A 17,379-nucleotide genomic window follows, 5' to 3' on the forward strand; every position below is an offset into this window, starting at 1 on the left:
CTGTTTTTAAAGCTGGACTCAGAAATATAAGTTAATTGCAAATAAATTACCTTTGTAAGACCATCTGTTGTATTTATCTTAAATGCATGTCCCCATGATTTAACTTTTTTGTCCAATAATGTGCATTAGAAAAATACTAAGCCTCACCATCCAAAGGCCACTGTAATGTATGCAAATACTTTGCCCGATGTTTGAGAAGTCTTCAATCCACATGGACTTGTCTTACTTTCTCTGTTTTTCACATTTATCATTCCTGCTAAAAGGCTCTGACTTAGTGCAGTACTTGAGCTCATGCTTAATTTTAAGCACTTGCCTAAGCTTTGCTCGTTCCCCAGCCCCTTGTGTCGGTTGCATGAATTCTGGCCACGTCCAGGTAAGATGCTCCATGTTGCATGCTGCAGCTGCATATAAGGGCCATGGTGCCAACACAGGCTGTGTACCCTGAAAGACAGCCCAGCGTGGCAGGAGTTGGTTTAAGGATGCAAAACTGGAAACATTTATAGGAATTTCTATCCAGAACCTTGTTTGAACTGAGCAGCAAATGTGTATGAGATAAACTGAGTAAAGATCGTACAGGGAAAAAAGTTGCTACCACTGGGGAAAGGGTTGTGTCATGCTTTTAACTTTTTTGACTTGCTGACCTAAGGCTGTGTGGTTTTGTGTCCTGTTATACATTTAATGAATAGAAACAAATTTGAGTGTACAGCTAAGGCTAAAGGTTACTAGTATGTGCTTTGTTGAACCTGAGGTAGCAGTTTATCATCCTTAACTAGAGAGGCAGCTCCTGCTGAACAGTTTCCTTACTGTCTCTGATGCTAATGCCAGAATACTGTGCAGAATTCAGCTCCTAGAGTGCTGCATTATCATGTCTTTGCTCCAAGGAGAATGAACTCCCTGAATCTCTTTATAGTTCTCATTTTTTCTGCACAGTGTTACCCAGATTAGTGGCAGATGAAGCTGAGCTGCCTTGCCTCCTGCTGAATTGGCAGAGTCACACCCGTGTTCACTCAGACATTGGCCTCACCTGCTGGCCCCTGCTGTGCAGGACCTGTCTTGTCAGCAGATCCAAAGCTCTGAAAGGACTCCTAATGGTGGCATTTCACCACATGGGATTTTTTCCTTCAGTGTGTAGTTGAGTTTTTCTTCTAGGAGGGTCAGAATGAAACAAGATTGGCCTGGGAGGTGTTATATTCTCACATGGATGGGTGCTAGTTATCAGCACTGGAAGGCAGGACCGTATCATGCTCTCCAGGTAGGTTTTCTTGGCAGAGCTGACAGTTCATGGCACACATGCTATAGTTCTTGTAGCATACATGCTATAGTTAACTCCTGTGGGGCTGATGGCAGCTCCAATGGGTACAGGGTTCAGCAATCAGGGGTTTCCCTGCTTACTTAACTCCAGCATAGTCAGCAGACTTATTCCCATGAGTTCAGATTCAAGACTAGAAGCTTTTTGCAGCTGCAGCCTCCATGGGTGACTTCTCTATGTGCCCCAGTGAGCTCTCCATCCAGAGGAACCAATGGAAAGAGCTCCTGCCTTTAGAAACTCTGGCTGTTCAGAGCAGCTTCATCTGCAAACCCATGCCAAGAGCTTTGCCCTGGCAGCAGCGTGCCAGGATGGCCGCAGATTCATCCTGCCTTGGGACCATCTATGTATTAACTCCATGCCAGAAGCCATTCTCAAGTAACATGTAAGAGTTGATATTATTCTCTGAAGCCAAAAGAATTCAAAGATTTAGCTGACACACTTTGTCCTTTCCCTAAACCTTGCTATTATGCCTGAGGATTGCCTAACACATTAGTTGAATGCTCAGACAAGAATGTCAAACAACATTTTAGACAAAGAAAATCACAACTTCTCAAAGATTCTCATTTTCAAGTAGCACTTCTGCTTAACAACACTCCTCATGCCTCAAGTCGCATGTATTTCTTTCAACTTATTTGTGAGTCAACTCCTCCTGAGTTGTAAGTAGCAATTTCTGTTTTCTCTCACCATGGCACAGCCCTGGAGCTAAGCTTTACTTTTGCATTTCAAACTTCTAAAAAGACAAAAAGGTTTTTTGTTGTTAAGTGGGAATGAAATAGCCTTACTGTAAATTCAGTGAGGATTTGTTTCCTCTCAAGACATGTGAATGTGGCCACAATATTTATCAGGGGGATCCTTTGGTGGAGATGATGGAGCACTTTGACTGGGGGCTGAGTCCTGGTTTTGCTCTGTCACTCACATGTTGGATGCCATCAAAAAGTACATTTGATGGCACATTGCCCTTTCCTTTTTTCCCCCTTGTTTGGGTGAGAAATTTTCAGGGGGAGACAAAAATTCATGTAAACATTACATTTATACATTAATTACAGCATTGTCCTCCACTATCCCAGCACATGATGCAGGGCTGAATTCAGACCTATTTTTGTAACCTTTATGGTGGCAAACTCTGCTTTGAAAACACTCAGTTATGTGCCTGACCCCAGAAGTGTTATTAAGCCTTTAAGACCTTAAGTATTCAGACTTCCCTGACTGCAGGCAGTCGTCAGGTGATTATATATAAAGACTCTCCTGATTTAAAAAAAAAAAATCTTGGTCTGTTTAAATATCTGATTAAGTAGCTTCTTAAATCTGGATATGAGTATTTAATATCTTTACTTTCCTTGGGCTTTTCTCTGTCAAAAATATGTAAGTCAATTATCTGCAGGCTCAAACATTTAATTTTCATGAAATACTATGTAGTAGAAACACAGACTTCAAGTAAGTTCTGCACCTTTGTAAAATGAAAGAAGGAGACAAGATATAAAATGTTTCTTTTTCCATTTGCAGTCCATGACTACTTCTCTATGCAATCTATAATCTAAAATACCTCATACACAGGAAAATAATTATTTGAATTGTCATTTGGATTGTGTAAGTTTTGTATAGAAGGGGGAAAATGGGTTGATGACCCAGACTCAGTGCTAAAGAATCAATAGATAATGAATACTATTACAGTAATTGCAATTCCCATTGAGCATCCAGGTCAGGTCCTAGGTAACCCACTACACAAAACTTCTTCATCCTTTTCCAAAAGGCAAAGGAGACAGCTTTTGTTCTATACAGTAAGCCCTCTTCAGCTTGCTATCTAAAATCCTCTCCTTAGAGAGAAATCCTTGCCCTATTCACAGCAGACAGGATTTCAGTCTTTATATTTGGATTCAAAGCAGTGGGGAATTGCATAAAGGAAATGTTACATGCAGGGCATTCTCATTTGTTAAGCCCATTGAGCTGCTGGCTTGTGAAACAGCTGTTTCTGGTGATACTGGTCCAGCTTCCAATGGCCTCCTTTTTGTTGGCTTTTATAGAATACTGAGGAGAGCAGTTCTCATTTCCTTCTGTTGTTTTTGGATGTGGAAAAAGGCTCTGAAATGTGAACTGAAAACGTTTTGCTCTCTAAAAATAAATCTACATTATACACTTTTATCTTTTCCATTAGATACTATACTCAGCTCATCTTTCAGCAGCCATGAGAGTCTGATCTTGACCTCTTTCATATTGGTGGCATTATATAAAATCTGGGAATAATCACTCTTCTAATTGAAGGTAATTTGTACAAGAGGGGAGATTTTAGAATTAAGGCTTATTAGAACAAGTCACTTAGGGGCAAATTCTCTTTCCTTGAGAAGCTTCTAATCAAGGTAAAACAGCTTTGATATTGTTGCTGAAGCGGAAAGCGCTCACTCACTGCCCCTGAGCTCTGTGTTGAGTCATGTGCAGGGGACACATTTCTACTGCAGTGCTGGTGGAATATCAAGGGACAGGGGGTGTTGGCCCCCAGAAGTGCTTGTGTATGGCCAAAACATGTGTCACCATGGCCTGGAGTCTGTGCAGCCCCTGAGCAGTGGGACTGACCTGAACAGCAAACACCTGCCAGTGGAAAAATCTCTCTGCCAGTGGTTAGTGGGTGCTGTGTGCTGCAGCTGATGGGAAGGAAGCTGGAAGGTGCAATGGAAACTCTGTGGCAGAGCCAAGGGAGAGCAGGATCAGGGGAATATGGAGTGGGTGGTGAAGCAGGAAGTCACTTAAAAACAGAATCAGGAGTATTTAGAAGTCCTCCTGTTTTCTGGAGCACTGTGGTAGGTGCCATCAATTTATCTGCCAGGCATTGACCTGAAGAGGTTTCTTCCTCCCACCAAGATATTTTACTCTCAGTAAATTGGATTAGATTAAACAACTGTGAGTTTCTAAAGTGCAAAGGAAGGGATTGATTTGGTCTCATTTTTGTAAGTACTGTTGTGGTTATTCTGCCACTGTCCCAGCAGAATATGCCAGAATTCAGTGTACTGTCTAGAGTGCTGCTTCCTTGCAGGGACTGGTGATTTATGGGACCACAAGTAAAACTAAATTTATGTAACAGAAAATGACTGCTGACTGTTAAGTGAATTTTTCCTGTGAAGGTATGATAAAGAGGAGTGAATTATGGCCTCAGAGGATGTATTTCTATTGCTTGGATGCTGCCTAGCATTGGAGCAGTTCTCACAGAGTCCCTACTGCCCTCACCTGTGGAAAAGAGAAAACATGATAGTGATCAGAGGAAAATCTGACATAAAACATTTTGGCACTTTAATTAGCCTTCTTGAGGGCTCACTAGCTATAGGTGGTTAACTCTTTTGAAGATACTGTCATGTAGTAGCAAAATGTTTATCTTACCAGGAAATAAATTGTTCAGCCAGGAGCTGACATCTCTCTGTCTCTCTAATGATAATTTCTTAACATTTCCTTAGGCTTTGGGAGGCTGCCTCTCAGTTCTGCCTCAGAATCTTGGTTAGGACCCCTGTAAATTCAGCTTTTCTCTGAGAAAAATATACAAATGTATGTATCTTTTTTTCACTGTGAATGGCTCCCTGAAACTGAAGTCATTGAAGTGACATTTGGAGTTGATAAAATGAGACTGGTTTATCTCTGCTGGCAATGCCTGATTTGGCATGAACTTGCCTTTCTAATCGTTGATGTTCAGTAATATTACTGTGGCACTTTTCTTTTTTTCTCTCTTTCCTATGTATAAGTAAGGACTTTGCCTTTGCTTCCTGTATTTCTTATCAGGAATGCAGCAGTGCCAACATCATGAAATGTTCCAGCTTTTGATTTGCAGAGCTCTACTTGTCTCTCTAAATTTGATGCTTTTTAGTCTTTTGGAAAATTAACTTGAGGCTCTTGGAGTGAAATATAACACACTCAAACAGGCAAGGTACAAACTATGTGTTTAGATTTCCAAATGAAGGAAATCTGGACTGAAGTGCTGCACCTACTTTGAATAATGCAAACTTTCGTGGGCACTCACAGAAAACTCTGAAGCTCAGAGGGACCCAAATAATTACAACCATTCTTTGCTCAGTGTTGGGGCTGTGCTCTGCCTTGGTGTACCTTAATCTCTGCTTTGGGGACTTGGCTGATAGGTCTCACAGTGCCTTTATTTGTCTGTACACTAGGCACTGTGGCTTGGAGCTGTACAGGAATTTACCCACCTGCCATCTGCAGCAGAGCAGCTCTATTCTTACTGATTTATAATGCATGTAGCAAAGAATTTCCAGCTCAGGTATTAATACTGGCTCTGCCTGCAGCACAGATCTCCCAGGACAATTCTGGGGCCTTGGGCACTTTTTTTTTTTCCCTGTGAACTTTGAAAAAATGGACTTTGGTCTTCCCTGGATTGAAATCAGATTTCAAAACAATCAAAAAAGTAACTCTCACTAACCTTGAGTTTCAGCCAGGTTCCATCCTGGCTTGAATTACATGTTATCTATCTTTTCTGGCATCCAGTTCTAAATGTAACAGGGAGGTGATCAGGAGATTTACCTCTGAAAAGAGATCTGTCAAGGGTGCAGGTGCTACTGAGTGTAAGGACATTTGCTTTCTGTTGCCAGCCAGTTCTTGCTGCAGCTGTGGGTGGAGGCAGCACCAGGCACAGGGTGTCTTGTTTCACAGAACCTTCTTGGAAAAGGTTCTTCTGGAAAACAAAATAAAATGTGATCAGCTGCTCTTAAAATATAACACTTGTTGGAAGCACTTGCAAACTTCATAGTAATCATTCAGGGGACTTCAGAGAAAGTCCTAATCAGGTAGTGGAGCCTTGTTCATTTTTTCTTGTACTGCGTGGCTGGACAATTTCCCACACACCTACAAAGGGGTTGATGACAATGGATGAGTTTCCCCAAAGGCCCCTTTTTTTCTTTATCTAGTAGTTGAATTTTACCAAGAAATTTCCCAGAGTGCTGAGTGTTTCACACTGTGAAAATAACAGCAAAGCCAAAACATCTGTAGTGCCCATGGAAATAGCAATCACGTTGTTCTTTGGGTAATATTTCCAGGAAATAACTTCATAAAAGGCAGGCATGAAATTTGCCATGCATTTTAAGTATTTCAGCTCGGATTTCTCAAAGTGCTATTGCACTTGAGAAGTTCTTGCACTCAAAATTCTTGGACAGAATTCTTTCCCCAAAGGAAAGCCATTCCTGTGGTGGTCAGTGCAGGGTCACTGCACAGCACCCACAAATTTATCTCCAGACCTGTGTAAGAAAGAGCAGATATTTTCTTAGCACATCTCCAAAGTTTGGTTGGATTTTTGTGGCTATAAATAACTGCAAATATGAATCCAGATTCAGTTGAGTGATCAGATGCTGAGAACAGATTCAACTGCAAGTTCCTGAAAGTGATGTTCTACAGAAAGGAGTTCTTCAAAGATGTCTTTTCAGCATTTTCCTCCATGCAGAGCTTGCAGTTACATCCAGGGCAGGTAGAATATGCTCCACTTCTCTTTTATAGAGTGTGTAATTTTGTAAATTTTCATTTCTATTGCTATCCATTTCATAAAGAACATTTGCTATTGACTTAAATAAATTATGCTTTTGCATTTAGGACATAACAATCAGCATTCAGAATGCTTTCAGTCTTATTCTTAGGTCTTCTAAATCTAATGCATCCCCTTTGGTGGAAAAGAAGTTAATCAGTAACACTTGAAAATGTAAGTCCCATTATGATAAAACAAGTGTATAGAACTCCTTCATACTGGAGGTCTCCTGAGAACACTGTAGATATAAATATTAACGCGTTCCTGTTGAGGGTATTTAAATGTAATTTCAGTGGTAACCCACTTGATCTCTCCTTTCTGTTCCTGCCAGCAGTGTGAAAATCAGATTCTGTACTGATGTGCTGATGGACACATTCCCCAAAGAGGTGCAAGGCACACAGTCAGAGTTTCTATAATCATAGAATCTTAGTTCATGTGATGAGTATCCTAAATCCACTGCAAATGTCATATCTCTCAATCACAAGGCACTTCTGAAGCATGTATGAATCTGCTTAGGCAGGATGGCTGTAATTTTAAAATGTACAGAATATGGTGGAGAGTGCTGCCCTTTAAAAGATGGTTGGAAACTCAGCTATGGACAACACTATGGTCTTACATGACAGGAAATAAGCTCCATATCAATAAATCTATATTACTTAGCAAACAACACAAAAAGATATTTTAATGCCTGCTGTGAAGAAAGAGGATGTTTAAGTTAGGGGGATGTTTAAGTCAATGAGTTTGATACAATCGGACTATGAAGGAAGGAAGTACAGGAAAATCCCTGTTTTTATTTCAAAGGCATGACCAACCTCAGTGATTTTAAAATAGAAGGATTAAGATAAATTATTGATTTGCACAGAATAATTAAAGGATATTCTGTTTTTCAGCTCTGCAGAGGGACCAGCTGTTGTTTGACTTTTATAAATGTGCTGTGATTTTCAAAGAATCAGATGTAAAAGATTTTTTGCCAATTACCTTGCATTAGAAATTGAGTTGGATTTCAGGTGGGAGAGGAGTTTCTATCTCTGAACTGGTCTTTGACTGAGGAAAAGTTCAAATTGATTCATGTTAGTCAAAATTAGTATTTTTTCCAGCAAAAATGGTTAGACAAAAGCATATGTATTTGAAGAGATCAAGTGATTGAGTGCCTTCCTCCTCTATATCCACTAATGTAAGTCATTAAAGGCCATTTCCTATTATTGCTTATCAAAGCTAACACTGTGTTCCTTCCCCTCCTCCTTGTGAGCAATTCCTTTTCACCTTTGTGCTTGCCCCTCATGCACAGCAGAGGATGCCAGTCCTGGAGTGACACTGCTGAGGTGATTCCTCACCTTGGGCTGCCATGGTCTGACCTGCACCATCACCTCTAAGGGGGGTGCACAGCACCTGCCCAGACCCCCTTCCCAAAAACCTGACACCACTTTGGAAGCCAGCCTGCTCAGACAAAAAATGGACACTCCTGCCTCAGCCTTGTGCCGGTGTTCCAATTTAGTCTGTTGATTAAAGGAAAAAATAGTTAATTAAAAGTGGATGGATTATGGGGTCCTGTCCAGATGAGGACATAAATAGAATAGGAATTGTCCTTCAGTGTTCTGGGGTTGTCTCTGTATCCATTCTTGGGCCACTAGACCATCTAAAGTACTTGGCATGGAAAGAAAGGAGCAAACAGTATTCAGAACTTGTTTCTAAAAAGGGTATTTTTATTCTTTTTTTTAAATTTCATCTCAAGTTCGACTTTCTATGTTGTCATTAAGCAAGAAGTTGTTCTTCATCTAAATCTGATTGTTCTCCTCCTGTTCTTCAAAGAGTTTGAGTTCATGTTTATTTTTCCTGTGCTGTTGTTTTGAGTTGTTTCTGGGGTTTCATTCTGGTGATTACAGTGTGTTTGTTTAATTTGGATGTACAATATAAAATATATCCCTCTGAAGGAACAATATGTTTTCTTTTTGGCATAGGTTTTTTTCATTTTAGAATTCATAATTTGTGTGTGGTTAATGCTTACTAGAGGTGCCAGCTTTGTTCAAGAAATTTAGAAAACCTTGGAACAAGATGGTTCCAGCTATAAAGGGCACATAGGGATAACACAGAGTAACTGTCTAGAAATGAAGAAAAGTTTAAGTGAGATCAGAACCTTATTGTTAGGAGCTGACCTTTGAGCAACACTAAACTTCATTGATCCAAGGACATTAGAGGACACTGGACATCATTCAAGTTTGAAGTGAATATTAGCAAGAGGTTTGATATTAGAAAAAAAACTGTGTGTGAAGGTGGGGGACTAAAGGAAACAGTTCCAAATTCCTTTTTTCTTCATATCAAGGTGATCAAGTCAGGAAAATACAGTTCACAAACAATACTTATAAGGACACCTTTAATTCAGTTATGTAGCAGCTTTTAGGTGGGTGTTCAGAAATTCTGCTGAAGGGTCTCTGCTTTCATTAAGTGTATATCTGCAGCACTCATTGCCACCTTGCATCACCTCTGAGTGATGTTAGTGTGTGCTGGTGGCCTTATCCAGATTTGGCTGACTCTTGGGGTGGTGAATTTACCCTTTCCTGGGGAGTTGTCAAGACTGTGTGTCTCCAGTGCTCATCAGTTCTTGAGACAATCTCACAGCCTACCATCCCAGCTCATACTTCTCCTCTGTTCACCTTGCTGTCTGCTGGTAAATGTTTCTCCATCCAAACATGTAGATAAAACTTTATAAAACTCATTGATGCATTCTCCTGTGGCATGGCCCTTGTACAAGGTGGAATGGCTGATTATGGGCAAGAGGGAGCAGCCAGATAGTGAGATAACTGATTTTAACTCTTAACCTTAGTCTTTGTGTGTTGCCTGGTTGAGCACAGCTGTGGCCATGAAGTATCAGAAGCACACAGGTACTGGACTGGGAGGCAATAGAAAGAGGCATGGGACATGGAGGGCAAGCCACAGGGAAGCACAGAGCTGGCAAAGTAGCTGAGGGAGGTGAAAGCTTTCCTGAGAACTGGGATGTTCCATGTGAGTGGACTGGAGAAAGTGATCACACCACTCAGTAAATCATTATTTTGTCTTCTCTTTCTCCTTAAATCCCAGTATGGGATTCTTTTTTTTCTCACCCCTAGGTCAAGTAGGTAGGAAAAGGCTTTGAGTTACGGGAAGGGCTATTCTGGTTTCTTCTGCTTGTCCACAAACTCATGGCCTTTTCAGTGATCTGAGGCAGTATTTGTTCTCCAGCCAAGTATTTTTGTGCAGGCTGCTCCAGGAGGCACCTCCCTGCCTTGGATTCAGCATTCACCCCACCTTGTAAACCCACATGCATGCCTTGCTACTGGCAGCTAACAGAAGGGAGAGAGGCATCCAAAGCTTCCCCCAAGCCTCTGTGTCCAGGATCCAAGTGCTGCGGTTGTCCAGACCAACTTTATTTTTCTGTTTGTGTCTTGCATTAATTTAAAACCCACTAACAATCCAAATCAAACTCTCCTTTCTCAAATGTGTGCAGGCAAGAAGCAGAGGAGTGTGAAACATGGCACAACTCCACAAGCCCTTTTCTGCCTGGGTTAATTTTCCCTGATACTACAGCATCACTTCCTGACCGTGGTTGCAAATAAACAATTATTGAAAGCACAAGGCTGGACCACACATGTGTGTTTTCCACTGGCATGGAGAAAAGCTGTGTGTTGATTGCTGATTATTTATTTTCACAAGAGTCAGGTTTTATGTCTTTAGGGCACCATCTCTTGAGGTGCTGATCCTTCTCAGCTTGCAGGAAGAATTGAGGGTGGGAGCCAGCTGTGCCCCACAGGTCCTGGGCCTCAGCTGGCATTATTAGTAGAAGTTCTCTAGTGTTGATATTTACTGCATGATCCTAAGCAGTCAATAGGAAAGGACAGCAGGGGTCTACCCAGCAGAAGGAGCACTTACCCAAGCCATGTGATTTTCCTTTAAAACTCAAGTCATTAAACCATCAGTTAGAAGTGACATTTATGTAGAGAAAAGAAAGGAAATTGAAATGCACACAGAGAAACTTCAGCCTTCTGGCTTGTTGCAGATAATGCAGTGAGAGCTGATTTTCGTATGAATTTAACTGATTGTACTTAGAAGTGTCAGGGCCATGTTCTCTATCCATCACTACCTATAAAATGGGCAGAATGGCATTCAGCTGACTGGTCTTTGCCTTCACATCCTGGACAGTCCCCTACTGTGCAGGCTTCCCGTGTGAGCTGGGGCAGTTTAAAGGCTGATGGCCCCCTGAACCTCTCCAGCAGCAGATCCAGCCTGGCCCAGCTCTGTACTGGCTTAAACAGCTGTGACTGCAGGGACAGGCTGGTGACTGAGGTTCTTGAAGAACCTGGCTTTTGTTGCAGTGGCTACCAGACTATGGCAGCATCCCCATCCCTCTGCCTCTCAGATATAACAGAGGTGTAAACCAGGCCTCCAGGGGTTTTGTGGGTTGCCTTTTGAAATCTCAGAGGTTTCACATTCTTTTTTAGCTTCTGGCCTCAGTGCAGTTATTTTGCAGAAACTCCTTCCAAATCTGAAGTTCTGCTGCCCTCCCTGGGAACTGAACCTTTGGTACCTTTTACCTTTATGAAACCTCTCTCCTTCAGACTTCTGGGAGAGAAATTTGAGGACTGAGAAAGGACCTTAAAAATCAACCCTTTCTCAGGCTCATCGAGTTCCTGCCTTATGACCTTCTCTTTGTGTGATGCCCATGTGTTATTTATGAGCACTTGGCTGCTCGTTTCCACAAAAAAAAAAATTGTTGAGGCTGAAGTGCAATTAGTTATGTGGCACTGCAAAGGGCAAGAAGGGATGGTGAGTGCTGCTGTACTGGGTTAGGCAGCTGCTAAGGTCAGAGATGCAAGGCACAACAGGTAAGTCTTTTGAAGAAATGCAAAGGAAACAGGGTGATATGTAAATGAGTTTAATTTCAAGTTAAGGAAAGCACCTCACTGTTCACCTGGTGAATATCTGGCTCTGGGCCTCCCATAGATCCACATCACATCCAGCCTTTCAGGATCAGCTGCTCAGGGTTTTGTTTCACTAGGAGCAGGATTTGCCTCCAGCCTTGGAACAAATCACTTTCCCTGTGAGGGGGAGATAAAAGAATAAGATAGTTAAGTAAGAGCTGGGCTGAAGCAGATGTCTTTTAAACAAATATACAACTTATTTTCCACCTGCTGGTTCCTAAGTCCTTGCTTGCTGTGAGAGACAAAGAGCAGCACTGCTGCATTTCAGGAGAACCAGGATGTGCTCCCCAGGTACAGATCTGAAAGGTGGCCACTTGCATCCACAGACCTGGCATTTTTGCTGATAAGGGCAATACAGTAACTGCTGAAATTGATCCTAATGAATGAGACCATTCCTCTGCTTTTTTTAATGTTATAACTGATTAATTCCCCAAAGAACTCTTCTGGGCATCCCATCCCTATGTAAAGACTATGGCTTAGTGGCTTAATAGGATAAGTGCTTTATAAAACAGCTCTGTAATATTTTAGTTGTCTCTTTTCATTTCAGTAACAAGCATAAGGGAAGCTAATGTCCCAGTATACAGGGATTTGCAATCACCATTAATGGGGATAATTCCCCTCATGGGAAACAATAAAAAATACCATTGCAAGAGCTAGAACACTCTTCTAGCTTTGCATTTTTGTCACAACAGTTTGTGTCTCTCCTACTAAATTTCTTTGTGCTCTAGAGGAGAAAATTAATCTGGCAAAGAGAAACAACTTTAATTGTAAAGATAAACTCATGATGGGGCACAGTAAGGGTTTCTGAGTTTCCCAAGACAGCATCTGTATGATTGAGGAAAATGAAATAAAATCATGGTAGCTATTAGCAGTTCAATCAGTTTTAAATGAGCCCCAAATGATGGCAGAATTAAGAAGAGTTTTTGCTTTTTTCACATGATCATCACTAACAGAAGGGGTCTCACTTGCTGTTTGTTCTATTTTGATGGTAAATCCTGTCCTAACAAATATGTTGACAAGCTGTAAGAGAGCAACTGACTTCAATTGCATGGGAGGTCTGTCTCATATTCTGTATCCATTTTAGATCTGGTTTTCTATGTCTTTAAAATATGCAGCAATGGAGATTAATACATTGGTTTGCTTTTTAATGAGTGAACCTTGGATTTGAAGGTTTGCTGCAAACTCTTTTATTTAAATGCTTTCATATTTCTGGCGCCATGCTTAGAATGTTATGCATAGCATTATCTGGCTATTAACTCTTGTGACAAGATGGATTTTAGGATTAAATAAATTGTGAGCATTCCTTTTAAATTGCTGGAGCTAAAGGGGTTAGGAGTGTAGGAGTGTTAGATTACCCAGCTGCAGTCATTCCCCCTGCACAGCCTTGTGATATGTTACAGGGGTTCTGGTGGCTGAGTAGGAGGAAAGAAGTCACTGGAAGCAGCTTGGATTGCACAGCCTTGACTCACCACACAGGGTAGGTGACCAAGCTCTTTCATGAGCAGCAGGCAGAGGGAGGGAATGGCAGCCTCAATTTAGCACAATATAAGCTCCATGCTGGGCATATAGTTACTGTCCTTTGAGATCAGTCAGATTTGAACCTTTTGTGCTTAGTTGTGATTGCTATGCTGCATTTTTTTCTTTGCCTACCATTATGAGCTGGTGCAATGTGCTAAAGCAAGTGATTATTCCAGGAGCTGTTTGAGGGTCAGCATGTTTCCATTGTCTGTGACTGGTCCCAGTGAATTTTTTGGTGCAGAAAAAGAGTTTCTCTTTTCTTCAACTGCAATATAACAAATATAGAATTCTCTCCTGTTAGAAGTGTTGTGTTAGAATGCACATATGAGCTGTCTGCATTCAGCTGCCTACCCTACCTGTGCATTCCCACCTCCACTTTTGGAAACCAATTCCAGGCCAAAGCCTGTCTCTTTTAAGCACATGCAAACTGATTTTAGTGGGGCCTGAATCTGTATCCTCTCTCAAGCAGATTATTGCTTTGGAACAAGAGAATGCTGTGAGCCTCCTATTGGCATTGAGCCCACACTAGTCATTTAGTAGAGCAAGGAAGTGTCATGTTTTCAGACCCAAAGATTAAACATTTCCATCCTGTTGTCACACCTGTTTCCATTGAGGAATGCTGGCTGCATGAAGAGCTGCTACCATTTACAGTCAGCTGTTCCTTGGAACAAGCCATCCTCTGCACACACCTTTCCAGCTTCCACTAATGTGTGTTCTTGGCTGATTCACTCTTTGCAAACAAACTCTTGACTAGGTGATCATTTCCTTACCTGTTTCTCATATTCATGTGTTATTCCCCTGCCTGTTGCATAGTGCACAGTGGTTTATTCCATCTTCAGTTTTTTAAAGAAAAAAATGAAGTTTCTTACCTTTCATTTTTCCATACTTCTAGATCCAACCTCAGTGTTGCCAGAACTTTGTTCACTGATGCTGGTTAGGTGAGGAACTGTTTTTGTCCCACTATCTAGTTTTAATTTCAGCCAGTGTTTTGGCTGGATAACTGGCCCAGTTATTCAGGTTAGTATGTCTCAGTTGTATCAGAAAAAGGTTTTATAGGTTGTATAGGTTTTATCTTATTACATTGACTTCAAATACAGCAGAAATTAATGTCAACTTTAATGTCACCGTTGGGTGAGGCTTTCATGTTAATGAAATGGGAAAGGAACAGGAAAAGGGAAGACAGTAAATAATGAGTTGCTCAGTTCTAAAGAAATGAAATCAGGAGGTATGACCTTTAGTAGGGAAGAACTAGCAGGAGAAGGAATCACATGAACCTGTCTCTTATATCAGTGGATAAATTGAGCATGTTTCAGCACAAGGGGTAATGGGAACAAATGATACTGTGATTGTCTTGTCTGTTCTGTAGGCTTGAGCAGTAGTGTCATTGGTCTGATCTTACCTGGGAAATGGAGAGCACAGGGTTCTTGTGAAAGCCCTTGGTCTGATTGCTGAGGTTGTTATTTTGCAAAAATCAGAAACACTGTCAGGCAGTGTGCCTGGATATCAGGAGGTGGGAATGAGGCATGGTGCCTCAAGTGCAAATGGTGGGGAGTGGGAGAATGAGAACAGGAATAAAGGGGCTGGGATGGGGAATAATCAGGAAGTGAGGCATGTGGAACAGCCCCAGGCAGTGGCTGGGTGTTCCAGACTTTGGACCTGATGGGATCAGGTCCATGTCCCATTGGGACTGGTTGTGTCCAGGTGCCCTATTGGATTTTGCTTTTCTGGGAGGAGACTGGCAAGGGCAGCCCATGGCAAGGGGCCTGGTGGGACCCAGTTGTTGGCTGCAGCTGAGAAGGAATCTGACACTCTCCAAAGATACCAAGGAGCCTTTTGGCTGAGATTCCTTCTCTAGGAATGGGACAGTATTGATTAAAGGTGTTCTTGGTGCTGGTGTGCTAATGTCTTTCACAGATGAGTAGGAGAAAAGGCTGGAAATATTGCCTTTTGGAGTAGGCTCCTTGCAAGCAAATTACAGGCTGTGAGTAATGAATGCATTTGACAGCAGAGTTTTTGATTTTACAACATATTCATAACACCTTGGAGCACTTAGTACCTTGTTAACCCAATTAGTATACTCTGAAACTGCCAAGGCAATCTGAACAGCTGTTAATCACATGCCAAAATATCCAAGATCACACTTTGTTATTACTGCAGAGGCAGCCAGGAGTGGACTGGGAAAGAAGCAGGTTTAAACATTGAAATGCACAGACAACTGGTTACAGTAAAACCAAATAATACTGAATCAGAAATTAATACAACAAAATAAGGCATCATACCATAGACTGGCCTGCCTCATTGGCACTTCAGGAACTATAGTGCTGTGTGAGTGGAAGTTGCTTATCCTGGAAAGAGCTCTACATGGTTTGTGCTGAGCAATGCTGATGGTACCACTCCAGCCTGGAGGCTCTGCAGGTGTTTTCTAGCATGGCCCAGAAAAAGGAGCACAACGGCAGCCTGCAAGCAATCAGACATACACCTACATCTGATTTAATGTCCTGGCATTGAGCAACTGCAGATTATACCCACCCTGAGTCATTTCAGTCTCTGGGGTTCAGGGCTAACATTAAAGTGCAGTTCAGCTCTCAGGAACAGGTGATCCTTGATCTCTGTTGCAAGACAGCTTTTAAAGCTGTAAATGTAATGGGACAGTTTGGTCCTGTCCAGGAGAAACAGGACAGGGAATCAATTTAATTAACATGTCCATTAGGGAGCTGCTTTCCAGATCTGTTCAAGTTTCCATAGCAGAGACTCTTATGCTATAAGAATGTCTAAGCTACAGCAGCAAAGCTGGTATGGTTTCTACTGACATAGTAATGGCTATGTGTGTTCCTACATGAGATATAAATAACACAAAAGATCCCGAGAAACTTTCAGAAATTGTATTTAACCTAAAATAAAAACAGTAAGAGGATTTGTGTCAGATATTCCACCTCACCTGTCAGCTGATAAAATTGCAGTTTTCAAAATCTGCTGTCTCATTTGTAGTTCATACCACTGAATTGCAAACCTGGTATATTTTCTCTAGGAATAATAGTGAAATGACAAATAAAGAGCAGAGTTAATGATGTATTAAACCCTCTTTGTGTAAGTAATGCAAGTTAGCACTTGTTTATAGAAAATAAAATTAAGCTAGCTTGATATTTTTTTATGAGTTTATAATTCAGCTAATAGAGGAAATAGTGATAGACTTTTGTAGGCATTTGATTTGGGCCATGTGATATTTTTATTAACTGAGGAGAATAATAGAAAATAAACATGTGATGTATTAAACGACGGAAACCTGGCTAGTTGACAGACACAGATAAAGCAGAATTATTATAGGGCAGGCAATTTTGTAGAGAAATCCTGGAGAGACTTATCCTTACCTTTATGATACGAGAAATTTTTTAACCTAGTTTTATAAGAAAGCAACATTTTCTTTCATGTTTTCCACATCTGTTTGTGCTCTGCCCTCTGACAACTTTTATACCCGTTGAATAAATTTTAAGCAACTTGGCAGAAGCTTCTGATCTCAAAAATCATTTCTCTGGAAATCCACATAAGGCTAGGGAGAGCAACCAACAATTTGCTCTGATTAGAAGAAATGCAGTAGTATGAAGACATGTATTTATGGACACACACATTACTAGACCCTACACATGGCTGAGAGACCTCATAGATGCTTGACCCTCAGGAGAAGCTTCCACTGTAGCTGGAGACTGTCCACACAGCCTAGCTCTGTGGGAAGCTGGCCTGGGCTGAGTCTGCTCCTCAGGGACTGCTAGTTATGCATGAGAAGCCAAAAAAATTAAAAGTATGTCACTAATGCCTGCAGCTGGACGAGCAGTCAGGAGCAAAAAGAACAGGCTGCTGATACAAATTGCTTGGCTGGCTTTCCATAGGTAAACAGGACCAGTCCTAAAAACTGCAGATCTCACTGTCATGGAGGGAAGGACACCAGCCCTCTTTAGGCTCAGGGACCAGTAGTGGTGTTGAGGAGCCCAGGACTGAGGTGGCTTTTCTCTTGCTAGAAATGTGCTAATCCAAAAAGCATGTTTCTTGCAAAAAATAACCATTAGTTAAATGCAAGCTTGTACTCAGTCTCATGAAAATAT

General features: G+C 41.4%; 1 protein-coding gene across 3 annotated transcripts in view; it reads left to right on the forward strand.

Moving 5' to 3' along the window:
- Nucleotides 1–17,379, forward strand: part of KALRN (kalirin RhoGEF kinase) — a 464,957-nt gene that overhangs the window by 335,905 nt on the left and 111,673 nt on the right. The gene's annotated exons all lie outside the window — the stretch shown is intronic.

The sequence above is a fragment of the Molothrus aeneus genome, chromosome 7 (genome assembly GCF_037042795.1).
Source record: "Molothrus aeneus isolate 106 chromosome 7, BPBGC_Maene_1.0, whole genome shotgun sequence".
NCBI lineage: Eukaryota > Metazoa > Chordata > Aves > Passeriformes > Icteridae > Molothrus > Molothrus aeneus.